Genomic DNA, 27,344 nt, shown 5'->3' on the forward strand with positions numbered 1-27,344 from the left:
GAAGTGTGTATTAAAGTGCTTCATTAGTTTTTAGATTGGATTGTCTTTGTTGTTGAATTGTAAAAGTTATTTATACATTCTGGATAACAGACGCTTATGAAGAATCTACTGTGCAGATTTTTTCTTCCATTCTGTGGGTTACTGGAACATAATAAGAGTTTGTGTGTGGTCTCTGCCCCAGTGTCCTGAGTGTAATGTATGAAATGATGTGTCTTTTGTATGCTAATGAGATGACTGATGGCTGGGGGCACCTGGACAGCCTCAGTGGGGCTGGTTGCCAAAGAAACTAACCTTGCCATTAGAAGATTTGAAATTTCAGCCTCACTCCCATCTCTGTGAAAGTTAGAGGTACTGATGGTTGAGTAGAATACCTAAGGCACTGTTGGGAACATGGTAACACAGTGGTCTGCAAGCTTTTTGGCACCAGGGACTGGTTTTCTGGAAGACAGATTTTCTATGGCCCAGGGTGGGGTGCATGGATTTGGGATGATTCAAACACATTATGTTTATTGTACATTTATTACACTGTAACATGTAATGAATGATTTCAGATTGTCTTCTTGCAACTGGACGGTCCCATCTGGGGGTGATGGAAGACAGTGACAGATCATCAGACATGAGATTCTCATAAGGAGCATGCAGCCCAGATATCCCACATGTGCAGTTCACAATAGGGTTCATGCTTCTATGAGAATCTAATGCCACTGCTGATCTGTCAGGAGGCGGAGATCAAGTGTGGACGCATGTGATGTGGAATGGATATGAACACAGGTGACACAATGCTCGCCTTTCCTCCTCTCACCTCCTGCTGTATGGTCCAGTTCCTGAGGCTGCAGACTTGTACCAGTCTGTGAGCTGGGGATTGGGGGGACTCCTCCTCGAACAGACCAGGTCTTGTCCTCATGCAGAAAGTCCAAGATGATAAGCATGGCAACATTTTGGTCAAGCTAGAAAAAAGTATCACTGCAAGCTCAGCATGGTGACTCATGCTTGACATCCCAGCACTTTGGGAGGCCGAGGTGGGTGGATCATGAGGTCAGGAGTTTGAGACCAGCCTGGCCAAACTAAAATACAAGTATTAGCCAGGTGTGATAGCGTGCACTATAATCCCAGCTACTCAGGAGGCTGAGGCAGAATAATCACTTGAAGCTGGGAGGCACAGGTTGCAGTAATCGAAGACCATGCCACTGCACTCCAGCCTGTGCTACAGAGTGAGATTCCATTTCAGAAAAAAAAAAAAAAAAGGAGAAAAGAAAATAGCATCATTGCAAGCATTATTGCATGATGAGACTCTCCAAACTCAAGTTACTTGGGCTTGCCCCTCTATCCCATCCTTTTGTCACCCCACAGACCAAGCCACCCTCCCCCTTGTTGTACTGAAGAACCTGGGCAAACTGTGTACCTGAAAAACACTCACCTAGTGGTAAAAACCTAGCCGATGGCATTGGACTGCCCAGGTCCAAATCCCAGCCCCAGCACTGACTAGCTGGTTGATCCTGACAAGTAGATCACCTCTCTCAGCCTCTGTGTTTCCATCTGCAAAATGGGCATATTGATCATCACAGCAGCTGGTTGTGAGAATGGATTTAATGGATCTGGGCTGAGCCATGAGAGCTTTGATTTTTAGAAAATCTTTCAGGAGATTCTATTTGTTAAGGATCAAGAACCACTAATCTAATTACACGTGTCACAGTGAAATATTTATTACCGATTATAATGGTTATGATAATTATTGTAGTTATGTAATTAAAAATATATAATATATATTCTAATAAGTACTTGCTATTATTTGAGATGGAGTCTCGCTCTGTCTTCCAGGCTGGAGTGCGGAGTCTCGCTCTGTCTTCCAGGCTGGAGTGCGGTGCAATCTTGGCTCACTGCAACCTCCCAGGTTCAAGCAATTCTCCTGCCTTAGCTTCTTGAGTAGCTGTGATTACAGGCACCCACCACCACACCTGGCTACTTTTCATACTTTTTGGTAGAGATGGGGTTTTGCCAAGTTGGCCAGGCTGGTCTAAAACTCCTGGCCTCAAGTGATCCACCCACCTCAGCTTCCCAAAGTGCTGAGATTACAGGTGTGAGACACGCGCCCTACCCCTGCAGGGTCACACAGGAGCCAGCGAGCAGCAGGACGGTTTGTTCAGTAGGAGAGATTTCCTGTTGCCGCTTCTGCCTCTGGCCTCCCCGATGCAGAGGGTGGCCAGGTCAGGGGGCTCCCGTAACTGGCCTCTTGTGCCCCGCAGCTGCCAGAAAGGATTGCATCATGATACATGGTGCCACCTCTGCCTGGTTCCAGGAAAGCCCTCCCTGCCTCCACAGGTACAGAATGACACCCATGGAAACCAGCCTCATGTTTTCAGGGAGAAGCTGTGTAGGGCTCCAGCTGACTTCCACCTGAGGGGTGGTGCAGGTTTCCAGCCTGGGATGGGAGGGTGGGTTAGGTTGGGCTGGGCCTCTGCCAGGAAGGTTCCCAGGATGCTCCTGTACCTCCTGCAGGTGGGGACCTGGACAGCATAGACCTGCACTTCCTGCAGATGGGGACAATGGCATTTGCTTAATCGGCTTTGCTCAATTCTGTGCCACATATGTCAGTCCCAGATCATTATCATCTACAGCCCCCAATTCCATGGCTTGGTCTTTGTGGCCAAAAAAATCTCAGCCAGGCCTGAAACTCCATAAGAAGGGAGAGAATATGTCCTGGGCAGTATTTGCATTGGCTGTCACTCAGTCACTTCATTGATGGAGCACTAGCTGTGGGCCATGCTCTGTTCTAGGTACTGGGGATTGGGTGAAAGAAACAGACAAGGGCCCTGCTGTCTTGGGGTGATGTGCTGGTAGAGGTGAGGTCCAAACAGGAATCCAGGGCAAGGGGACAGAGCACGATGGCATGCCTAGTGAGGGAAGGCTTGGCATTCAAGCTGAGATCATAAGGAAAGACAGTGAGCCGTGCAGGTGTCTGGGAGAACAGTTTTGCTTTTTTTTGGAAACAGTCTTGCTCTGTCACCCACGCTGGGGTGCAATGGCATGCTCTTGGCTCACTGCAACTTCCACCTTTGGGGTTTAAGCAATTCTCTTGCTTCAGCCTCCCGAGTAGCTGGGATTACAGGTGTGCCCCACCACACCCAGCTCATTTTTGTATTTTTAGTAGAATGGGGTTTCACTATGTTGGCTGTGCTGGTCTCCAACTCCCAACTTCGAGTGATCCACCTGCCTCATCTCCCATAGTGCTGGGATTACAGGCATAAGCTGCCATGGCTGGCATGGGAGAAGAGCCTTCTAGGCAGTGGGAATGGCATATGCAAAGGCCCTGGGTCAGGACTATGCCTGGACTTGGGTTTTCCAATCTCAGCATGGTTGATATTTTGGGCTGAAACTTCATTGTTGGGTTCTGTCCTGTGCATTATGGGATGTTTAGTAGACTCCCAGTCTCTACCCACTAGATGCCAGCATCACCCTCTACCAGTTGTGACATCCATAAATATGTAGATCTTGCCAAATGACTCTTGGTGGATGCAGTCATCCGCAGTTGAGAACCACTGACCTACTGTGTTCAAGAAACAGCAAGGAGGTCAGCATGGCCAAGAAAGAGCAGCTGAGGCACAGAGTGGACGGAGACGGGATGTCGTTCATGATCATCAGGACTTTAGCTTTGACCCTGAGTGAAATGGGTGTGCTAACAGGTTCAGCTGGGAAGTGTTAAGAGCTGACTTGGGTTTTTTGTTTGTTTGTTTGTTTTTTGAGATGGAGCCTCTGTTGCCAGGCTGGAGTGAAGTGGTGTGATCTCAGCTCACTGCAACCTCCACCTCCCAGTTCAAGCAATTCTCCTGCCTCAGCCTCCCAAGTAGCTGGGACTACAGGCATCCACCACCACACCCAGCTAATTTTTGTATTTTTTAGTAGAGATGAAATTCCTCCATATTGGTCAGGTTGATCTCAGACTCCCAACCTCAGGTGATCCACTCACCACAGCCTCCCAAAGTGTTGGGATTACAGGCATGAGCCACTGCCAACTTGGGTTTTAACAGATCCCTCTGGTCACGGGGTGGAGGATGGGCTATGGGACATGGACAGGAGTGGGGCAGAACCAAGAGCAGGGGCAGGGAGGGGAGGAAAGAGCCTATTTATTGCAGGAGCCAAGGCAGGAGGCCAGGCTGGTGAAACCCTCAGGGTACTGCCAACTCTGTGCACGTGGGTGGACATTCATGCTTGTGTGTGCATGGTGTGTGTGCACACATGTATGCGTGTGAACATGGATTGCTTGGGTATGCATATGTGCTTGTTGCGTAGATTTGTGCCTACATTGTGTGTGTTGATGTGCATGCTAACATGCTTGTATGAGTGTGCAAATGAGTGTACATGCATGTGTACACACTTTGTATGTGTGTATGCATGTGCACATGCACAGATGTGCACAGGATGGTTGCTCAAATAGCCAGACAAGGACTGGGAAAGGAACAGCCCCACAGGTGCTCTTAGAGTCCTGGAGCAGGAAAGCTCGTCTCCATCTGAGGCTCACCCTTCCTCAAAGATGAGGGCTGGGCCCTAACCAATGTCATGTCTCCTTTCTTGCACTCAAAGAATAAACCTCACCATGTCCCAGGGCTGTTTCCTGCCTTTAGTCAGTCCAGTGGGGACAGGGAAGTCCTCCCTGCTGTCCATCCTCTTTGGGGCGCTGTCAAAGGTGGAAGGGTTTGTGAGCATCCAAGTAAGGCCACCCCCTTCCTGTGTGCTAGGATGTCCCCATCATCCTGAAAGTCCCCCTTCCTCACTGCCTTTCCACCCCTCCCCATCTCAGCCAAGCTCACTTTCATTCTCTCAACCACGCACCCACGCACCCACCCAGAGCCCGGCTCCCACTGCTCCTCAAAACCTGTCATATGTCTTTCCCCATCATCCTTCTGTGACCAAAGTAAGTCGTGTTTTAGTGTTCAGTGGCCTACATGCTCCAGGAGGCCTGGGTGCAGAACACCTCTGTGGTGGAGAAAGTGTGCCTCAGGCAGTAGCTGGACCCAGCCTGGCTTGAGAGAGTCCTAGAGGCCTGTGCCCTGTGGGCCAGATGTGGATAACTTTCCTGGGGGAGTCCACACTTCAATTAGGGAGAAGGTGAGAGTCTCAGGGTCTTTTGGGTCAGGGAGGCATTGCAATTGGGGGTCATTTGGGTCTCTGACTCATCATGGGCACCGTGATGGAGAAATGCAGGGAGTGGTCAGGGAAGTGAGGAAGAAGAAGGGCTGAGCTCATGGTCAAGCACATACTAGGTGCTCAATGAATAATCACTAATCAATAAATAGAAATGGACACAAAGAGAGACTCAAGGAGTCATGGTAGGGATTGGCTGTGAGGGTCTGTTCGACAACTGAGAATGAGATGACTAGAGTCCTGTCTTACTCTGCCCTGCCTTGTTGGGTGATGTTGATCTAATTGCTTCCCCTCTCTGGGCCTCACCAAAGGGTCTGGACAGGGATGTCCAAGACACAGAATATATGCATCTGGAGCTATGGCTTGGGCAGGAGCTTGCAAACTGTGACCCCCAGGCCAAATCCAGTCCTCCACTTTTGTGTGTGCGTGTGTGTGTGTGTGTGTGTGTGTGTGTGTGTGTGTTTGAGATGGAGTCTCACTCTGTTGCACAGGCTGGGGTGGTGCAATCTTGGCTCACTGCAACCTCCCCCTCCCACATGCAAGAAATTCTCCTGTCTCAGCTTCCTGAGTAGCTGGGATTATAGGGACATGCCACCACACTTGGCTAATTTTTACATTTTTAGTAGAGACAGTGTTTCACCATGTTGGCCAGGCTCATCTCGATCTCCTGACCTCAGGTCATCTTCCCATTTTCCTCAGAGTCAAAGCCCAAGTCGTGATGATCCCTGGCAAGGTCACTGTCACCTTGCTCTGGTATCTGTCATCCCCATCTTCCTTCATCATCTCCTGGCTTCACTCCAGCCTCCAGAGTCTGTGATGTTCCCTGATCCCCTGCAGCACACTCTGTCCCCAGGGCCTTTACAACTGCTGTTCCCACTGTGGGAAATCTCTCCCCAGGAGTTCCCAGGACTCACCCCTCACTTCTGTCACATTCGCAGAGAAGGCTTCCCAGATTACCTTATCCACCACCCACCACTGCAACCCTGCTCATGCTAGTGCACCTTACACCCACACCTGCTTTGCCTTGCCTTGCCTTGCCTTTTCTTTTTCCTTTCCTTTTTCCTTTCCTTTCCTTTCCTTTCCTTCCTTTCCTTTCTTCTTGAGACAGTCTTGCTGTGTTCCCCAGGCTGGAGTGCAGTTGTGCAATCTCGGCTCACTGCAACCTCCGCCTCTCAAGTTCAAGCAATACTCCCGCCCGAGTAGCTAGGATTAAAGGCAGGTGCCACCAGTTTTGTACTTTTAGTAAAAATGGGGTTTCACCATGTTGGTCAGGCTGATCTCGAAGTCCTAATCTCAAGCGATCCACTCACCTTGGCCTCCCAAGATGCTGAGTTTACAGGCGTGAGCCACCGCACCTGGCTGCACCTACTTTAGTATTTATTCTTCATAGCGCTTTCTACCTAATGTGCTGTCTGTGTTACTGGTTTGTTTGTGCATTGCCTGTCTTTCTCCTTCTCATTAGAGTGATGGATCCATTCAGACAGCAGAAACTGTTTCGTTCACTGCTGTTTCCCCAAAGACTAGAACCCTGACAGGGATATGATAACCAGGCAGTAGTTCTTAATGGAATAAATTAATGTAAGAATGAATGAATGTGTCATCTGAGTCTAGATTACAGAGAGAAAAAAAAAAGAATGAATGAATGGCCGGGTGCAGTGGATCATGCCTGTAATACTTGGGGAGGCTGAGACGGGCAGATTGCTTGAAGTCAGGAGTTCAAGACCAGCCTGACCATCTCTACTAAAAATACAAAAATTGGCCAGGCATGGTGGCACACCTGTAATCCCAGCTACACAGGAGGCTGAGGCAGGAGAATCGATTGAACCCTGGAGGTGGAGGTTGGAGTGAGTTGAGATCATGCCACTGCACTCCAGCATGGATGGAAGAGCAAGACTGTCTCAAAAATAAATAAAAATAATTTTAAAAAGGAATGCATGAAAGACAAGAAGTCCTAGATAGAAGGAATAAGTGATAGTAATCAATACTACACAAGGGAAATCATAGTGAATGAGACTTTATTTGTAAATTTCAAGACAGCTAGAAGACAAGGATTGTGGTGTACTCAATACAAAAGATAAATATTTGAGGTGCTGACTATCTCAGTTACCCTGATATAATCATTACATACTCTCTACATCAGGGGTCCCCACACCCTCTGGCCATGAATCAGTACCAGTCTGAGGCCGGTTAGGAACTGGTCAGGCAGCACAGCAGTTGAGTAGGGGGCAGGTGTATGAGGCTTCATCTGTGTTTACAGCCACTCCTTATTGTTTGCATCACCACTTAAGCTCCAACTCTAGATCAATGGCAGTGTTAGATTCTCATAAGGGCACAAACCCTAGTGTAAAGAGCACATGTGAGGAATCTCGGCTGCCTGCTGCTTCTTCTTTTTTTTTTTTTTTTTTTTTTTTCTTTTTTTTGAGATGCAGTCTCACTCTTTGCCAGGCTAGAGTACAGTGGCACATGCTTGGCTCACTGCAACCTCTGCTTTTTGGGTTCAAGCCATTCTCCTGCGTCAGTCTCCTGAGTAGCTGGGATTACAGATACATACCACCACACATGGCTAATTTTTATATTTTTTTAGTAGAGACAGGTTTTCACCATGTTGGCCAGGCTGGTATCAAACTACTGACTTTGTGATCCACCCACTTTGGCCTCCCAAAGTGCTGGGATTACAGGCATGAGCCACCATGCCCTGCAACTGCATACTTCTTATAAAAATCTAATGCCTGATAATCTATCACAATCTCCCAGTCTCCCATTGCCCCCAGAGGGACCATCTAGTTTCAGCAAAACTAGCTGAGGCTCTCAGTGATTTTACATTATGGTGAGTTGTGTAAGTATTTTGTCATATTTTACAATGTAATAATAATAGGAGCAGGCCAGGCACAATGGCTTATGCCTATCATCCCAGCACTTTGCGGTGTGAGGCAGGAGATAATCTGAGGTCAGGAGTTCGAGACCAGCCTGGCCAACATGGTGAAATGCTATCTCTACTAAAAATACAAAAAATCAGCCAGATGTGGCGGCAGGCACCTGTAATCCCAGCTACTTTGGAGGCTGAGGCAGGAGAATTGCTTGAACTCAGCAGGCAGAGGTTGCAGTGAGCCCAGATCATGCCATTCCACTCTAGCCTGGGTGAGGAGAGCAAACATCCATCTCAATTAATAATAATAATAATAGAAGTAAAGTGCACAATAAATGTAATGTGCTTGAATCATCCTGAGAGCACCCCCCTGCCCCCAGGCCCATGGAAAAGTTGTCTTCTACAAAACCGATCCCTGGTGCCAAAAAGGTTGGGGACCACTGCTTTACAGGTCTCGAAATATCACCTGTGCCCCTCAAATAGGTACAACTATTACATATCAATAGAAACTAAAAGAAATCTATTAAAATTTAAAATAAAAATAAGTAGGACTGAAAAGTTACCACTGGATCATCGAATAGGGAAATGAATGGTGTCCTCATTAAAGGTGGTCTCAGTGGAGAAAGGGAACAGAAGTTGGACTCAAATGGATACAGAGAGTGAGTAGGAGACAGAGTAGCTTGGGAAGCACAGGTAACCCCTCCAGGAAGTGTGCTGGGAAGGGGAGAAGCGAGGCCGGTAAGAATGTAGGGAATGCTGGCTTGGGAGTGAGTGCCTTTGAAGCTGACCATGTCCCCAGGGGAGAGACATGGGGAGCTACACCTCACCCTGATGGGCAGTTGCACCCCAACCTGCTTCTGCGTGGGCTCCCCAGTTTCACCCTGTAGATGTCCCTTTTGTGGCCACAGGACATGAATCTCTCAGGGGCCCGAAGCAGCAGCTGAGCCTCGCCCAGGCTGTGTACAGAAAGGCAACTGTGTACCTGCTGGATGACCCCCTGGTGGGCTTGGATGCCCACCTCACTTAGCACATCTTTAACCAGGTCATCAGGCCTGGCGGGCTACTCCAGGGAACAGTAAGTTTGGGAACGTGTGTCAGAGGGCACAGGGCAAAGGCAGAGGAAGCCCTCAGCCTTCTGTCCTAACCCAAGTTTCTCTCACCGCCACCTTCCACTTGAGTCCAATTTTCCTCTTTATTGGTCAGCTTTTGCTGTGATGATGCGACATAACAAACAACCTGTCAGATTCCATCAGCTTACAACAACATCTGTTTCTTGCTTATGCATCTGTGGTTTAACTACTACAGCTCTGCCTTGGATGATTGTCCTGGGTCAGATGGACTCCTTGTTTTCTTGAGGTAGGCTGAAGGAGTCCCCTCTGTTTCTCTATTTGGAAATGCTATTTTCAAGAAAGATAGCAGGAGCACAAGGAGGGGAGCTCTCCCAACTCGGAGTCCAGGGACAATACTCCCACCCCTACCCCCTGCTCCAGAGGTTGGCCAAGCACATGTTTATGACTTTTCTTTTCTTACTTTCTTTCCCCTTCCCTTCATTCCTCTTTCCCTTCCTCTCTCTCCCTCTTTCTCTCTCTTCCTCTCTCCTCTATCCCTCCCTTCCTTCCTTTCTTTTTGATGGAATCTTGCTCCATCACCTAGGGTGGAATGCGGTGGTGCAATTTCAGCTCACTGCAACCTCCACCTCCTAGTTTCAAGTGATTCTCATGCCTCTGTTTCCCAAGTAGCTGTGACTACAGGTGTGTGCCACCATACCAAGCTCATTTTAGTATTTTTAGTAGATTCAGGGCTTAGCCACAGTGACCTGACTGGTCTTGAACTCTTGGCCTCAAGTGATCCACCTGCCTTGGCCTCTCAAAGTGCTGGGATTACAGGCATCAGCCATGGAACGTGACCACATGTGTGTTAACTCCTAACCCTTCCCTGCCCAGACACAGACTCTTGTGACCCACGCACTCCACATCCTGCCCCAGGCTGCTTGGATTGTGGTGCTGGTGGGTGGGGCCATTGTAGAGATGGGTTCCAACTAGGAGTTTCTTCACAAGAAGGGGGCCCTCACAAGTCTTCTGGATCAAGCCAGACAGCTAGGAGATAGAGGAGAAGGAGGTACTAGGTGTGCTCTGCTGATTCTCTGTGACTGGCTCTTGCCAACCTTCGGGAAAAAGACTCAAAGGGTCCTACTGGCAAGAGTGGATTGCTCTGGTCACACCCTCCCTGCAAACTGATGCCCAGAAGCAGATGGCTCTCCAATAGGTCACCTCTCTCCAAGAAGAGCCAATAACACCATCTATGAGCCAGGGGCTGTGCTAAGTACTTCTGTAAAAAATACACTATTTGCATTTGATTCTCATCATACCCCAGAGGCGTGTGAAATTACTGCTATTATTTTATGAGCAAAGAGAGTTAAATCAGTTGCCCAAGGTCACCAGATTAAAACTTGAGGGTGTCCGACTCCAGAGTCTATGCTTGCAGTTGCTATGGAGACAACACAAGAAGGTTTTGGTGCCTAGAAAGCTACAACATGCCAGCTAGAGTTTCTAGTAATCCAAAGAACACAAATTGCGCTGGATACATGACAAGGTTCTAGAAGTAAAGTTGCCAAGCCAAGCTCACCCACAATGACTGAAAAGTAGCGACTCATAGCACATCACATAAATTAGCTTACTGAATCAACTTAATGCCCTAGTGAGACTGGTACTTGAATCATTTCCATTTCACAGATGAGGAAACTGAGGCCCAAAAGTTAAGAAACTAGTACCAGGTTACATAGCTTATAAGTGGCAGCACTGGGATTTGCACCCAAGCAACTTGATTCCAGAGAATGTGTTTTTTAATCAATAGACTTTTTACTACCCCTGCATGACAAAGCAAAGACTCACACCCAGGTCTCTCTCAATCTCAGATGTTGTCTCTTCTGAGAACATCTGCTTAGCATTGGCCCACCCTGCCTAAAAACACTAAGCGTTGATTCACTGTGTCCCAGTCCTGAAACTTGAAGCTAGAATTTGCCTGTTTGTATTGGTCAGCTTTTGCTGCAATGATGCTTTGTAACAAACAGCCCCCCAACTCTCAACAGCTTACACTACCAGATATTTCTTGCTTACAGGCCTGTAGTTAAACTTCTATAGGTCTGCCTTCAGTTATTGGCCATATCTGGGGGATAGTGGTGGGCAGGTGCCCTTCCTGGCAGAGATGGTACCTGAGGGTTGGTGGGAGTGAGCCAGAAAAGAGCATTCCAGACACAAGGAACTGCTTGAGCAATGCTGTCAGGAGAAACAGAGATAACGTTATACAGTGTTCACAACTGTTTTTCCAACCTCAAGTTCACAGCAGGTGCTCCATTATATTCACTGATTGAAAAAATGAATGAGTGAGTGAATAGCCTGAATGATGTTCCTGGAAGAACTCAGAGTGGGATGTTGAGGTTGCTGGAGTGGTGGCAGGAGGCAGGACAGGGAAAATGGATGGTCAGAGCAGTTAAGGCCACATGGTCAGTGGGTGTCAAAGTGAGTATCTGAACCATGTTGTGTGACAGGACTCTCTTGACCTTTTATCAGATTGTGAAAACAATCTGGTAAAAAGAGATGACAAGATAAAAATTTAAAGTGATATGCAGAAAGAAATCAGCATGAGGCAATTTAGTTGGGAAGGCCTAAACCTTAGATTTTTGGATATGGACTGATTCAAAAGAAATATGCAACTACCCTTTCACCCCAAATTCCTCAAACATATTGTTGACAGTAATTGATTTTCACTCATTTCTCTTTAATATGGCTCCTAGTCCTTGTACTTTACTGTAAATGTCTTTCCTGAGCTTATTGGTGACTTCTTTCTTGCCAAATTTAAGAGACTTTTTTTTTCAGTCTTCCTATTGCCCAATCATTTAATTATATTTTGGAAGGGTTATCTTACATTTCTCTCATTTTACTTTTGGTGTTATAAATATTCCAAAGGTAATATGTGTTATTTGCAGTGAAATAGAACATACAGATTTGTTGATTTGTGATAATCCAGGCTAAGGTGTTAGTAGAATTTTTCCTGGCTTTTAAGTACATTTTTATATGTTGTATATGTATTCTAAATAAAGTCAATTGAGAACAGAGACAGGAATCATTATTACATTAATACTCAGATGTCAGTCGCTTTTGCTCCATGTGCTTGCAGATGACATTAGCTACTTCTACAATGTTTCTCAAGTTTTTCTGGGGATCTCTGGAGGTGTATCTTGTTTACTTATAAATAAGTCTTATCTTAAAGGTACTGTTACTGCTCTGTCAAATATCTACCTCCTCCAGACATCATAGACACTGCTCAACACCAGCACTAGCTCTCTAGAGCCCGTTAATTGTAAAGGCAAGGTTGATCTCTCAAAGCAAAAAGGTGGGGAAAAGATATACCAACAAAATTAAAAGAATGTCATGTTAGTTATATTTATGTCAGGTAACACTGACAACCAAAAAGCATTACTAAAGATAAAGAGATTATTACATAATAATTAAAAAGTTCATTTCACCAGCATTTAAACCTTGTTTCCTTCTATCACATTTTCGTTCTTAGATGTACATTTTTTTTCACATTTTAATATATCTGAAGTCAGAAAGCATCTTATAGTCAGGTAAGCAGCAAAAGTAATATCATCATTGCTTGAACATTTACATCAAAACTTGTAGAATGGGTGTTAGAGGCATGGAAGAAAATTCTGGAGAAAATAGTGATGCACTTTTAATAAAGGCTGAACAACAGTTGATGATACAGGAAACTACTGTATGAAGAAGGGTGGACATGGATGACTCAGTCAAAAAATGACTCAAGTAAGTCAAAATGAATTCAAGGAAGATCGAGGAATAATTTAGCCAATTCACTTTTCCCTAGTTTGATTGAGGAATAATTTCCATGCAATAAAATTTACGTATTTTAAATGTAACATTTAGTAAGCTTTGGAGTTTACACACAGTCATGTATCCATGACCATAATCAAGATATAAATCATTGCCAGAAGTTCCTTATGGCCCTTTGCAGTGAGTGCCTTCCTCCAATTCCCAGTTCTAGGCAGCCATCTATCTAGTTTCAGTCACTATGGTTTTACCTTTTCCAGAATTTAGTATTAGTGAAATAATACAGTATATGGTCTTTTGTGTTTGTCACAGTCTTCCATTTGTTTGGGTAATTACCTGGATTGCTGTGTTGTACTGTAAGTATATGCCTATTAGAAAGTGTCAAATTACTTTCTATATGGTGTGATATATGGATCAAGATTAGCTTTTTAAAAATATGGATTTACTATAAAAAACTAGCTGGGCGTGGTGGCGCATGCCTGTAATCCCAGCTACTCAGGAGGCTGAGGCAGGAGAATTGCCTGAGCCCAGGAGGCAGAGGTTGCTGTGAGCCGAGATCGCGCCATTGCACTCCAGCCTGGGTAACAAGAGCAAAACTCCGTCTCAAACAAAACGAAACAAAACAAACAAACAAAAGAAATATGGATTTACAATTATCCCAGCAGTATTTGTAAAAAAAACTATTCTTTCTCCATTTCATTATATTAAAATGTTGGGGTCTACATCTGGACTGCCTCTGATTTATCTGTCTGCATTTTTTTTTATCAGCAGTGCACTGTCTTAAATACAGTACTATTAAAATTGGATATTGTGAATTCTTCAACATTGCTATTATTATTCTTTCTGGAAATTCTTTTGGCTAGTTTTAATCTATTGTCTTTCAACCTAATTTTGGAATCAGCTGATACATTTCTACAAAAATTTTGCTCAGATATTGATTGGAGAGAACCGACATCTTAAGAATATTGAGTTCACCAATCCATGAACACAGTATATCTTTCTGTTTATTTAGTTATCTGTGATATTTTCTGATAAGTTTTGCAGTTTTCAGCATACAGATTTTGTACATGTTTTGATTGATTTATACTTAAGCATTTCATATTTTGGTGCTATTGTAAAATTTGGTGCTTCATGTTAAATTTTGATTTCCAATTGCTCATACTAATTATGAATGTACTAATTATGAACAATTGGAAATCAGATTTTATAGTATATAAAGCTACAATTAATTTTATAGAACAGAATTTTATAGTATAGTATATAGAACTATAATTAATTTTTGTATATTGACCTTGCATCCTAAAACTTTGCTGAACTCAACAAATAGTTTCATTCATTTTTTGCAGAGTCTTTGGTATTTTCCAAGTACAAATCATGTCATCTATGAAGAGAATGTTTTATTTCTTCATTTCCAAGATTATTTATTGAATGATTGACCTCATCATACAAGGTGGAACCTTCAGTTCTTCAGTATAATTATAAATTCTGGTGACAGTGGAAATGCCTGTCTTGTTTCTGACATTAAGAGAAAAGCATTTGATTTTTTTATCATTAAATATGATGTTTGATACAGGGTTTTTTGAGATGCCCTTTATTAGGTTGAAGAAGTTCTCTTCTGTTATAAGGTGGATGAGAATCCAATATTTTAGTCTTCCTTTTTGATAAACTCCACAAACTAGACATTATTATTAGTAGGACTTTTAGAGAAAAATTTTTTCCTTTTTTTTATTGCATTTTAGGTTTTGGGGTACATGTGAAGAACATGCAATATTGTTGCATAGGTACACACATGGCAGTGTGATTTGCTGCCTTCCTCCCCATCACCTATATCTGGCATTTCTCCCCATGCTATCCCTCCCAACTCCCCAATCCCCACTGTTCCTCCTCTATTTGTGCTGACAGACCTCAATATCTGATGCTTCCCTCCCTGTGTCCATGTGTTCTCATTGTTCAACACCTGCCTATGAATGAGAACAGGTGGTGTTTGATTTTTTGTTCTTGTGTCAGCTTGCTGAGAATTATGTTTTCCAGGTTCATCCATGTCCCTGCAAAGGACACGAACTCATCATTTTTAATGGCTGCATAGTATTCCATGGTGTATATGTGCCACATTTTCTTTGTTCAGTCTATCATCGATGGGTGTTTGGGTTGGTTCCAGGTCCTTGTTATTGTAAGCAGTGCTGCAATGAACATCGGTGTGCATGTGTTCTTATAGTAGAACGATTTATAATCCTTTGGATATATACCTGGTAATCAGATTGCTGAATCAAATGAAATTTCTATTTCTAGGTCCTTGAGGAATCACCACACTGTCTTCCACAATGGTTGAACTAATTGACACTCCCACCAACAGTGTAAAAGTGTTCCTATTTCTCCACATCCTCTCCAGCATCTGTAGTCTCCAGATTTTTAAAAAATTTTTATTACATTTTAGGTTTTGGGGTACATGTGAAGAACATGCAATATTGTTGCATAGGTACACACATGGGAGTGTGATTTGCTGCCTTCCTCCCTATCACCTATATCTGGCATTTCTCCCCATGCTATCTCTCCCCAATTCCCCACCCCATGCTGTCCCTCCTCTTTTCCCCTCAACAGACCCCAGTGTGTAATGCTCCCCTCCCTGTGTCCATGTGTTCTCATTGTTCAACACCTGCCTATGAGTGAGAACTTGCGGTGTTTGACTTTCTGCTCTTGTGTCAGTTTGCTGAGAATGATGGTTTCCAGGTTCATCCATGTCCCTACAAAGGACACGAACTCATCGTTTTTGATGGCTGCATAATATTCCATGGTGTATATGTGCCATATTTTTCCTGTCCAGTCTATCATTGATGGGCATTTGGGTTGGCTCCAGGTCTTTGCTATTGTAAACAGTGCTGCAATGAACATTCGTCTGCATGTGTCCTTATAGTAGAATGATTTATAATCCTTTTGCTATATACCCAGCAATGGGATTGCTGGGTCAAATGGAATTTCTATGTCTAGGTCCTTGAGGAATCGCCACACTGTCTTCCACAGTGGTTGAACTAGTTTACACTCCCACCAACAGTGTAAAAGTGTTCCTATTTCTCAACATCATCTCCAGCATCTGTTGTCTCCAGATTTTTTAATGATCGCCATTCTAACTGGCGTGAGATGGTATCTCAATGTAGTTTTGATTTGCATTTCTCTAATGACCAGTGACGATGAGCATTTTTTCATCTTTTTGTTGGCCTCCTATTTGTCTTCTTTTGAAAAGAGTCTGTTCATATCATTCACCCACTTTTGAATGGGCTTTTTTTTTTCTTGTGAATCTGTTTTAGTTCTTTGTAGATTCTGGATATTAGCCCTTTGTCAGATGGGTAGATTGCAAAATTTTTTTCCCATTCTGTTGGTTGCCGATTCACTCTAATGACTGTTTCTTCTGCCGTGCAGAAGCTGTGGAGTTTGATTGGGTCCCATTTATCTGTTTTGGCTTTTGTTGCAAATGCTTTTGGTGTTTTTGTCATGAAGTCCTTGCCTACACCTATGTCCTGGATGGTTTTGCCTAGATTTTCTTCCACGGTTTTTATGGTATGAGGTCTTCTGTTTAAGTCTTTAATCCATCTGGAGTTAATATTAGTGTAAGCTGTCAGGAAGGGGTCCAGTTTCTGCTTTCTGCACATGGCTAGCTAGTTTTCCCAACAACATTTATTAAACAGGGAATCTTTTCCCCATTGCTTGTTTTTGTCAGGTTTGTCAAAGATTGGATGGTTGTAGATATGTTGTGTTGCCTCCGAGGCCTCTGTTCTGTTCCATTGTTCTATATCTCTGTTTTGGTACCAGTACCATGCTGTTTTGATTACTATAGCCTCGTAGTATAGTTTGAAGTCCGGTACTGTGATGCCTCCTGCTTTGTTCTTTTTGCTTAGAATTGACTTGGCTATGCGGGCTCTCTTTTGGTTCCATATGAAGTTTAAGGTGGTTTTTTCCAGTTCTGTGAAGAAGGTCACTGGTAGCTTGATGGGGATAGCACTGAATCTATAAATTACTTTGGGCAGTATGGCCATTTTCACGATGTTGATTCTTCCTAACCATGAATATGGAATGTTTCTCCATCTGTTTGTGTCCTCTCTTATTTCATTGAGCAGTGGCTTGTAGTTCTCCTTGAAGAGGTCCTTTATGTTCCTCGTTAGTTATATTCCTAGGTATTTTATTCTCTTTGTAGCAATTGTGAATGGCAGTTTGTTCTTTTTTTTATTTTTTATTTTTTTAATGAGACGGAGTTTCGCTCTTGTTACCCGGGCTGGAGTGCAATGGCGCAATCTTGGCTCACCGCAACCTCCGTCTCCTGGGCTCAGGCAATTCTCCTGCCTCAGCTTCCTAAGTAGCTGGGATTACAGGCACGCGCCACCACACACAGCTAGTTTTTTGTATTATTAGTATAGACGGACCACGTTGACCAGGATGGTCTCTATCTCTCGACCTCGTGATCCACCCGCCTCGGCCTCCCAAAATGCTGGGATTACAGGCTTGAGCCACCGCGCCCGGTGGCAGTTCGTTCTTGATTTGGCTCTCTTTCAGTCTGTTATTGGTGTATAGGAATGCTTGTGATTTATGCTCATTAATTTTGTTTCCTGAGATTTTGCTGAAGTTGCTTATCAGTTTCAGGAGATTTTGGGCTGAGACGATGGGGTCTTCTAGATATACAATCATGTCGTCTGCAAATAGAGACAATTTGACTTCCTCCTTTCCTATTTGAATACGCTTTATTTCTTTTTCTTGCCTGATTGCTCTGGCTAGAACTTCCAATACTATATTGAATAGGAGTGGTGAGAGAGGGCATCCTTGTCTAGTGCCAAATTTCAAAGGGAATGCTTCCAGTTTTTGCCCATTTGGTATGATATTGGCTGTTGGTTTGTCATCAATAGCTTTTATTATTTTGAGATACATTCCATCAATACCTAGTTTATTCAGAGTTTTTAGCATAAAGTCCTGTTGAATTTTGTTAAAAGGCTTTTTCTGCATCAATTGAGATAATCATGTGGTTTTTGTCTTGGTTCTGTTTATGTGGTAAATTATGTTTATAGACTTGCATATATTGAATCAGCCTTGCATCCCCAGGATGAATACTACTTGATCATGGTGGATAAGCTTTTTGATGTGCTGTTGCAATTGGTTTGCCAGTATTTTATTGAAGATTTTTGCATCTATGTTCATCATGGATATTGGCCTGAAGTTTTCTTTCTTTTCTTTCTTTTTTTTTTTTTTTTTTTTTTTTTTTTGAGATGGAGTTTCGCTCTTGTTACCCAGGCTGGAGTGCAATGGCGTGATCTCGGCTCACTGCAACCTCTGCCTCCCGGGTTTAGGCAATTCTCCTGCTTCAGCCTTCTGAGTAGCTGGGATTACAGGCATGTGCCACCATGCCCAGCTAATTTTTTGTATTTTTAGTAGAGACGGGGTTTCACCATGTTGACCAGGATGGTCTTGATCTCTTGACCTCGTGATCCACCCGCCTCGGCCTCCCAAAGTGCTGGAATTACATGAAGTTTTCTTTTCTTGCTGAGTCTCTGCTGGGTTTTGGTATCAGGATGATGTTGGTCTCATAAAATGATTTGGGAAGGATTCCCTCTTTTTGCATAGCTTGGAATAGTTTCAGAAGGAATGATACCAGCTTCTCTTTGTATGTCTGATAGAATTCATCTGTGAATCCATCTGGACCTGGACTTTTTTTGGGTTGTAGGCTCTTAATTGCTGCTTCAACTTCAGATCTTGTTATTGGTCTCTTCAGGGTTTTGACTTCTTCCTGCTTTAGGCTTGGGAGGATGCAAGTGTCCAGGAATTTATCCATTTCTTCCAGGTTTACTAGTTTTTGTGCATAGAGTTGTTTGTAATAATCTCTGATGATGGCTTGTATTTCTGTGGAATCTGTGATAATATCCCCTTTATCGTTTGTTATTGAATTTATTTGATTATTCTCTCTTTTCTTTTTTATTAATCTGGCTAGTGGTCTATTTTGCTGATGTTTTCGAGAAACCAACTCCTAGATTTGTTGATTTTATGAAAGGTGTTTTGTGTCTCTATCTCCGATTCTGCTCTGATCTTAGTCATTTCTTGTCTTCTGCTAGGTTTTGAGGTTTTTTTTGAGCTCGCTCCTCTAGCTTTTTCAATTTTGACTATAGGGTGTCGATTTTAGATCTCTCCTTGCTTCTCATATGGGCACTTATTGCTATATATTTTCCTCTAGAGACTGCTTTAAATGTGTCCCAGAGATTCTGGTATGTTGTGTCTTTGTTCTCATTGGTTTCAAAGAACATCTTTATTTCTACTTTCATTTCTTTGTTTATCCAGTCAACATTCAAGAGCCAGTTGTTCAGTTTCCATGAAGCTGTGTGGTTCTGTTAGTTTCTGCATTCTGGGTTCTAACTTGATTGCACTGTGATCTGAGAGACTGTTTGTTATGATTTCCATTCTTTTGCATTTGCTGAGGGTGATTTACTTCCGATTATTTGGTCAATTTTAGAGTAGGTGCAATGTGGTGCTGAGAAGAATGTATATTTTTTGGATTTGGGGTGGAGCATTCTGTAAATGTCTATTAGGTTTGCTTGGTCCAGGTCTGAGTTCAAGTCCTGGATATCCTTATTAATTTTCTGTCTCGTTGATCTGTCTAATATTGACAATGGGGTCTTAAAGTCTCCCACTATCATAGTGTGGAAGTCTAAGTCTCTTTGTAAGTCTTTAACAACTTGCCTTATGTATCTGGGTGCTCCTGTATTGGGTGCATATGTATTTAGTATCATTAGCTCTACTTGTTGCATTGATCCTTTTACCATTATGTAATGTCCTTCTTTGTCTCTTTTGATTTTTGTTGGTTTAAAACCTATTTTATCAGAGATGAGAATTGCAACTCCTGCTCTGTTTTTTGCTCTCCATTTGCTTGGTAAATATTCTGCCGTCCCTTTATTTTGAGACTTTGTTTATCATTACATGTGAGATTGGTTTCCTGGATACAGCACACCAATGGGTTTTGGCTTTTTATCCAGTTTACCAGTCTGTGTCTTTTGATTGGAGCATTTAGCCCATTTACATTTAGGGTTAATATTGTTATGTGTGAATTTGATCCTGCCATTTTGATGCTAGCTGGCTGTTTTGCCTGTTAGTTGATGCAGATTCTTCATTGTGTTGATGCTCTCTACTCTTTGGTATGTTTTTGGAGTGGCTGGTACTGGTTGTTCTTTTCTATGTTCAGTGCCTCCTTCAGGACCTCTTGTAAAGCAGGCCTGGTGGTGATGAAATCTCTGAGTACTTGCTTGTTCACAAAGGATTTTATTTTTCCTTCACTTACGAAGCTTAGTTTGGCTGGATATCAAATTCTGGGTTGAAAGTTCTTTTCTTTAAGGATGTTGAATATTGGCCCCCACTCTTTTCTGGCTGGTAGGGTTTCTGCTGAGAGATCTGCTGTGAGTCTGATGGGCTTCCCTTTGTGTGTAACCCGACCTTTCTATCTGGCTGCCCTTAGCATTTTCTCCTTCATTTCAGCCCTTGTGAATCTGATGATTATGTGCCTTGGGGTTGCTCTTCTTGAGGAATATCTTTGTGGTGTTCTATGTTTCCTGGATTTGGATATTGGCCTGCCTTGCTAGGTTGGGGAAGTTTTCCTGGATAATATCCTGAAGAGTATTTTCCAGCTTGGATTCATTCTCTCCATCACATTCAGGTACACCTATCAAATGTAGATTAGGTCTTTTCACATAGTCCCATATTTTTTGTGGTCAATTCGGCTGTTGAAACTTGTGTATGCTTCATGACATTCTCTTGTTGTGTTTTTCAGCTCCATCTATTCACTTATATTCCTCTCTAAGTTGTTTATTCTTGTTAGCATTTCATCAAATCTTTTTTCAAAGTTCTTAGTTTCTTTGCATTGAGTTAGAACATGTTCTTTTAGCTCACAGAACTTTCTAATTATCCACCTTCTGAAGCCTGAGTCTGTCAATTCATCATATGTATTCTCCTCATCCAGCCTTGATCCCTTGCTGGTGAGGAGTTGTGATCCCTTGTAGGAGGAGAGGCATTCTGGTTTTGGGTGTTTTCATTCTTTTTGCACTGCCTTCTTCCCATCTTTGTGGATATATCCACCTGTTGTCTTTGTAGCTGTTGTCTATCAGATTGAGTCTCTGAGTGGATGTCCCATTTGTTGATAATGAAGTTATTTCTTTCTGTTTCTTAGTTTTCCTTCTAACAGTCTGGCTTCTCTGCTGTAGGACTGCTGAGGTCCACTCCAGGCCCTGCTTGCCTGGGGGTCACCTGCAGCAGCTGCAGAACAGTAAGGGTTACAGCCAGTTTCTTTTTCTGCTATCTTTGTCCCAGAAGGATACTTGCCAGATGTCAGTCTTATCTCTCCTTTGTGAGGTGACTCTTGGCATATACCGGGGTCAGAGAGCTGCTTGAGGAGACAGTCTGTCCTTTATAGGAACTCAAGTGCTGAGCTGTGAGCTCCGCTGTTCATTCAGAGCTGATAGGCAGGTACATTTAAGTCTGCTGCAGCAGAACTCATAAACCCCACCCTTTTTTTTTCTTCCCAGGTTCTTTGTCCCAAGGAGTTAGGGCTTTATTTATGAGTTTCTGTTGTGCTGCTGGCTTTTTTTCAGGGCTGCCCTACCCAGGGAGGAGGCAGCCTTGTCACTGTCTGCCTGCCTAGGCTTTGCTGAGCTGCTGTGGGCTCTGCCCAGCTGCCATGTGAACTTCCCTGCAGTCCTGTTTCTATGGGTGTAGTTAGAACTTCCTTGGCATTGGTGGCCCACCTCTATAATGGCCGACTCTCTCTGTAATGGTGGACTGCCTCAGGAATGGCAAACTACCTCTGTAGTGGTGGACTGCCTCAGTAATGGCAGATACCCCTCCCCCACAGAGCTGGGCCTTCCCAGGTTCAGCTGTGCTTGCTGTGAAACTCTCAATACAGAGTGTTTCGGGTTGCTTTTTTTTTTTTTTGTGGAGGTGGGACCAGCTGAGACTGATCACCTGGCTCCCTGCCTCAGAGCCCCTTAAAATAAATTATTTTTCTTTCGTTAACGGTAGACTGTCTCCCAGGTGTTCCAGTCACCTGTTGAAAAGGCGCCGGGATCTGTGTGATTTCCCATGTGGTGACCCACTGTGCCAGCTGAAACAGCAGCACTGAGATTCGTGGTGCTTTTTTGCCTGAGACTCTCCTGGTCGGGCTCCCTGTTTCAGTACCCTTTTTAATCAGATGAATGGGTGACTTTGCCTTCCCAGAGCTCCAGTCACCGGCTAAAATGGCATCCAGACCTGTGTATTTTGTATGGAGAACCGCCATGCTGGGGCACCAGCAAAACAGTTGCACTGGCAAAAACAGCCATGCAGGCCAAAACAACTGCGGGGGCCAAGATAGGCATGTTGGCCACCCATGGGGCTCCTCCGCTTGGGAATCTCCTGGTCTGTGAGCAATAAAAATACATCTGGAAATGCAGCATCCACTCACCCTCCATGCTTTTCCTGAGAGCTGCAATCCTGAGCTGCTCCTAATTGGCCATCTTGGATGCCCTCTCTAGATAACAGTCGAGGAGAGATTTGATTGTTTACCCTTGGGTAGATGAAGCATTACTGAAACATACTGTCATTCACTCCAAGTTTCAAAACCCCTTTGTAGTGCTTCAGTTTCTTGTCATGAAGGAGGTTCAATAAGTTTTTATTAAGAATTAGGTTTGAGGCTGGGCACGGTGGCTCAAGCCTGTAATCCCAGTACTTTGGGAGGCCGAGGTGGGTGGACCATGAGGTCAAGAGATCAAGACCATCCTGGTCAGCATGGTGAAACCCCGTCTCTACTAAAAATACAAAAAAATTAGCTGGACATGGTGGCACGTGCCTGTGGTCCCAGCTACTCAGGACACTGAGGCAGGAGAATTGCCTGAACCCAGGAGGCAGAGGTTGCAGTGAGCTGAGATCATGCCCTTGCACTCCAGCCTGGGTAACAAGAGTGAAACTCCGTCTCAAAAAAAAAAAAAAAAAAAAAAAAAAGAATTAGGTTTGATATGAATAATGCACTAATACAAAGGTGAGATTTAACTTTTCCCTGTGAACAAGATTTTCATGTATTATTTTAAAAATGAAAGATTTTTGCCTGACCTTTTGAATAAACTGGAACAACAGGAAAGGGAAAAATATATATTATTTGGAAAGTGAAGTCATCCCTCTATTAATGAGTAAAGGTTTTTGCCTTTTTACAATTTTTGAGTTATCACTTTGGTTAATGAGTGACTTAAGATAACCTGGGATTTGATATCCGAGAAACTTGTAAAAATCAAATTATAAATCACTTGTTTTTCTTACATACATATCTTTTAGATATTATATCCCCTGAAGTACATAAATGACATTTGGCTTATTTGGTATAAAAACCATAGAGGAAGAATTGTCAGGAAGCATTGTCAGGTCAGATACAGTGGCTCCCATCTGTAATCCCAGCACTTTGGGAGGCGAGGGAGGGTGGATCATCTGATGTCAGGAGTTAGAGATCAGCTTGGCCAATATGGTGAAACCCCATCTCTACTAAAAATACTAAAAGTTAGCCAGGTATTGTGGCAAGCACCTATAATCCCAGCTACTCAGGAAGCTGAGGCCGGAGAATCACTTGAACCCAGGAGGTGAAGGTTTCAGTGAACAGAGATTGCAGCGTTGCACTCCAGTCTGGGCAACAAGAACAAAACTCTATCTCAGGAAAAAAAAGAAAGCATTGCCAAATGTGAAATGGTGTTTCATTTTCCTTGGACTGTATTTGCATAAATATGTTATCCTAAGACTTCTTTGTCATCCACAGACATTTGTTGTCTTGTTTTAATCCTCTTTGAAAGGTGACTTATAATCTGCTATGGGACATTGACAGGTGCTCCTAAATGCAGGTTTCTGATAACTTTGGAAATTTTGTCATTAGCATAAAGAAAAAACTTTCAGGACTCTCATGGAGACCTGAAATGTTCAAGAATATAAAGCAGAACAGGAGATAACTGCACGGAGTGAACTAATATAGACTGAAGTAATCTTTTTGGCTTTGCTTAAAATATTACTGATCCTTTGTTTTGTTTTTCAGAGTTCAGGAAGCTTATTTTGAGCTATTTACAGCTTTTAGCAATTGAGTAAAATATACTCCAATTGAGTAAACAAAATTAGAAGCATATTTGTTTCTCTCTATTTGTTTACTCCAGAATTTAGAATCTATTTGTGAATAGATTCTTAACTTATGGAAATATAATTTGCATAAGTGCAAAAGAATGTTTTCTTCTGCAACAGGTCACAATTGGAGAAATTAGTTATTTTGGCAAGGCTTTGACTGGAATGGCATGCTTTCCCTAAGGAATCAAACTTGATGTATAGAGTCAATAAAAACCCTTTGGGAAAACTGGCTTCATACCTTGTCTACACATTCCCTGTAAGTAACTTGTGGTAAGTAAATAATGTCACTTCCTGACAGGCTTATGATACCCAAGTTATCCTGTGACCTCAAAAGAGAAATTTATGCAACTCATGTAGTTATTTGAGGGAACAGACCTGTGCGACCCGCAGAGACCCTCCCCAAAGCAAATGAGAGCGAGGAGTTGTTAAGCCGAGTCCAGGTTTATTGGGATCTGCGGGCAACCCAGGAGGGAGGGGAGCTGAGCTGCACCCAGCAGCTGCCAGAGAGGGTTTTTATAGGGGCGGCGGCCTGTTTAGGCGAGGTGTTGCAGAGTGATTGGTCTAAGGGAGAGCAGAGGAGGGTTTTCTGCGTGCCAGAAGGGGATTGGTCACCTCTTGGCGGGCTTAGGTTTGAATTTTATTGGCTGTCTTGTTTCTAGGCAGACTACTGCAACTGCCAAGGGGTGGGGGATGGGGGTTGGCTTTAGGTTTGGCGGGTTAAGGCTGAGCAGTGATTGGTCGCCCTGCGCTACCAGGCAGAATAGGGTCTGCAGGCGGACTCCAGGAAGTGAGGGACAAAATGGAGGACTGTGGGTTTTTCTACAAAACAAGACCCATAGCTGGGCTCAGCTTTAAAAAGTATTATCTGAGATTCACTTTATGAAACCAAGTTTTATGAAATCCGATTTTGAAAACATATGTAAAAATAATTATTCTTGCTATACTTTATACAAATATTCAGGCCAGGTATAATAGAGACATTTGGTCATATCATGATTTTTCCTTAGTAAAAATGGGAGACTGGAGAGAGAAAAAAATTATACTTTAAGAACTAAGGGCCGGTAGCGGTGGCTTACTCCTGTAATCCCAGCACTTTGGGAAGCTGAGGTGGGCGGATCACAAGGTCAGGAGATTGAGATCCTTCTGGCCAATATGGGGAAACCCCATCTCTCCTAAAAATACAAAAAAATTAGCTGGATATGGTGGCATACACCTGTAGTCCCAGCTACACTGGCGGCTGACGCAGGAAAATCACTTGAACCCAGGAGGTGGAGATTTCAGTGAGCCAAGATTGCACCACTGACAGTGTGGGACTCCGTCTAAAAAAAAAGAGGTCCAGGTTCAACCTCCAAGGGTTGGCCTCTGTCTGCAGGAAACCTGGAACCCCCATCTAACAGAGGAGGCCCCAGGCTGGAGTCAGGAAGCCTTCAGAGTCACCAGGTCAGTAGATCAGAGCTGGAAACATAGAGCAGGTGGAAGCCCTGGACTCTTCTAGTGAGGGCTGAGAAGCTGGGGTAGGAACACATTCCATGGGCAAATGCACACAAGGGGTCCCTGGGCCCCTTCCCCTGCCCAGTGACTGCCAAGTTCCTAAGGAACTTCTGAGGCCTGAGACCCAGGGACATACTACCTGATCATCACCCCCACACCTTTCTGCCAAGATGAGACAATGCCCAGTGCAGGCAGGTGGTCTGGGATTGGGGTCTGGGGTGGGGTGCATGTTCCTAACTAGCAGGTGCCCTTACATAAAGCTGCCTGAGCTGGTTGCACCATCACTTGTTAGTCTACCTATGTGTGGCCTAGATTCAAAGGCCCAGTTGTCCATTCTGGCTATGCCATTCCCTGGATCCTCTGCCAGACCCAATAGTGTATAAGGAGTTTGAATAACTTTGCTTTTAGATCCTGAATAAGAAGCTTTATTGTTACTAGATTTTATCTGTAAAAACATTTTCTGCATTTTCAATGAGATTTGACTTACTAATTTTGGATAAAATCCAATTGGTTTATTTTAAAAATGGAAAAATTTTTGTTTTTTAGGTAATGATTTTCTAAAGTGCCCACAAAACTTGGCAAATAGGCTTGCCATGTTACACTATTAGTATAGGCTTGCTGAATTTGAATTTTTGTAAGAGGCACTATTATTCTTATGGTATTAAATCCATGCACTTTTACAACTTGAGACCTCCCCATTCCAATCAAAGTTGCAATTCAGTCCAAATACAGAGTGTGAGTGCTACTATGAAGTAAAAACAGCCACTCCACTAACTCCTGATTTTTGAATAATAACTCCTAAGAGATTATTACTAAGAGAGTGTAAGATAGTGTTAAATAGGGAAAATTAATAATGTTAAAGGCTTTTTATGATTAATTTTACTTACTTGAGCCTTATGAATTTTTTTCTTCAATTACTTGCAATTCCATTTTAGCTTTTTAAGTTAATTCTTGAGGACTATGCAGACTGGAATCTTCTCAAAGAATAGAAAACAAATTACTCATAGCATAAGTTGAAATGGCTAAAGTAGGTCTTATCTAATTGATATTTCAAAGTAACTTCTGGAAATTATTTAGAGTTTTTAAATTATCTCTTCTGATGAACACCTTTTGAAGTGACATAGTGGGGGGTTTTTTTGTCGTGTTTTTTTTTTTTTTTTTTTTTTTTACCAACATGCACAAATACGAATAAGGAGTTGTAGTTTGAATTTTATCTGGAGCTACGATTAACCTAGTACATTGAATGGATTTCTTTTTTTAAATGGTTATAGCATTGTATAAGTAACTCTTTATTTGGTGCAGTACAAAGAATATTATATAATGAATAATATAGCACTGAGGAAATTTTTTTCTAGTGGGCTTAATAGCTGTGTCCACATAAGTTTGACAAACTGTGGAACTGTTTAACATCCCTTGGGGAAGCACTTTTCAATAATACTTTTAGGCAGGTTTTTGATGAGTGTATTAGGAAAAGTGAAGGCAAATTGCTTACAGTTCTTTTCTGCCAAAGGAATCGTAAAAAAAAAAAAAAGAAAAGTAAAGAAAAAAAAGAAAGTCCTTCAAATCAATAATAGTAGTAGACAATTTTTTTGAATCATAGTGGGTAAAAGTAGTATAGCTGCATTAATTGCTCTGAGATCTGTTAACATTTTTTATTTTTTAGATTTCCTTTTTATTACAAAAATAGGACAGTTTTAAGCTAAAAATGTGGGAACTACATGTTCTTTTTCTAATTGTTTAGCAACTACATTTAAAAAAAATTCCAGTTTTTGTAAGTGGCCATTGTTCTATCAAAATTGGTTTATTATCTAACTATTTTCAAGCTATTGGTTTTGGAGGTTTAACAATGGCTGTCATTA

The 27,344-nt window shown here is 43.0% G+C and overlaps 1 long non-coding RNA gene across 1 annotated transcript in view; it reads left to right on the forward strand.

Annotated features, from left to right (window-relative positions):
• Positions 1 to 27,344, forward strand: part of LOC141583356 (uncharacterized) — a 69,021-nt gene that overhangs the window by 14,373 nt on the left and 27,304 nt on the right. Inside the window, exon 2 of the long non-coding RNA XR_012516012.1 lies at positions 24,112 to 24,250. This is a non-coding gene — a long non-coding RNA (uncharacterized LOC141583356). The remainder of the gene's footprint in view (positions 1 to 24,111; positions 24,251 to 27,344) is intronic.

The sequence above is a fragment of the Saimiri boliviensis genome (assembly GCF_048565385.1).
Source record: "Saimiri boliviensis isolate mSaiBol1 chromosome 19 unlocalized genomic scaffold, mSaiBol1.pri SUPER_19_unloc_4, whole genome shotgun sequence".
NCBI lineage: Eukaryota > Metazoa > Chordata > Mammalia > Primates > Cebidae > Saimiri > Saimiri boliviensis.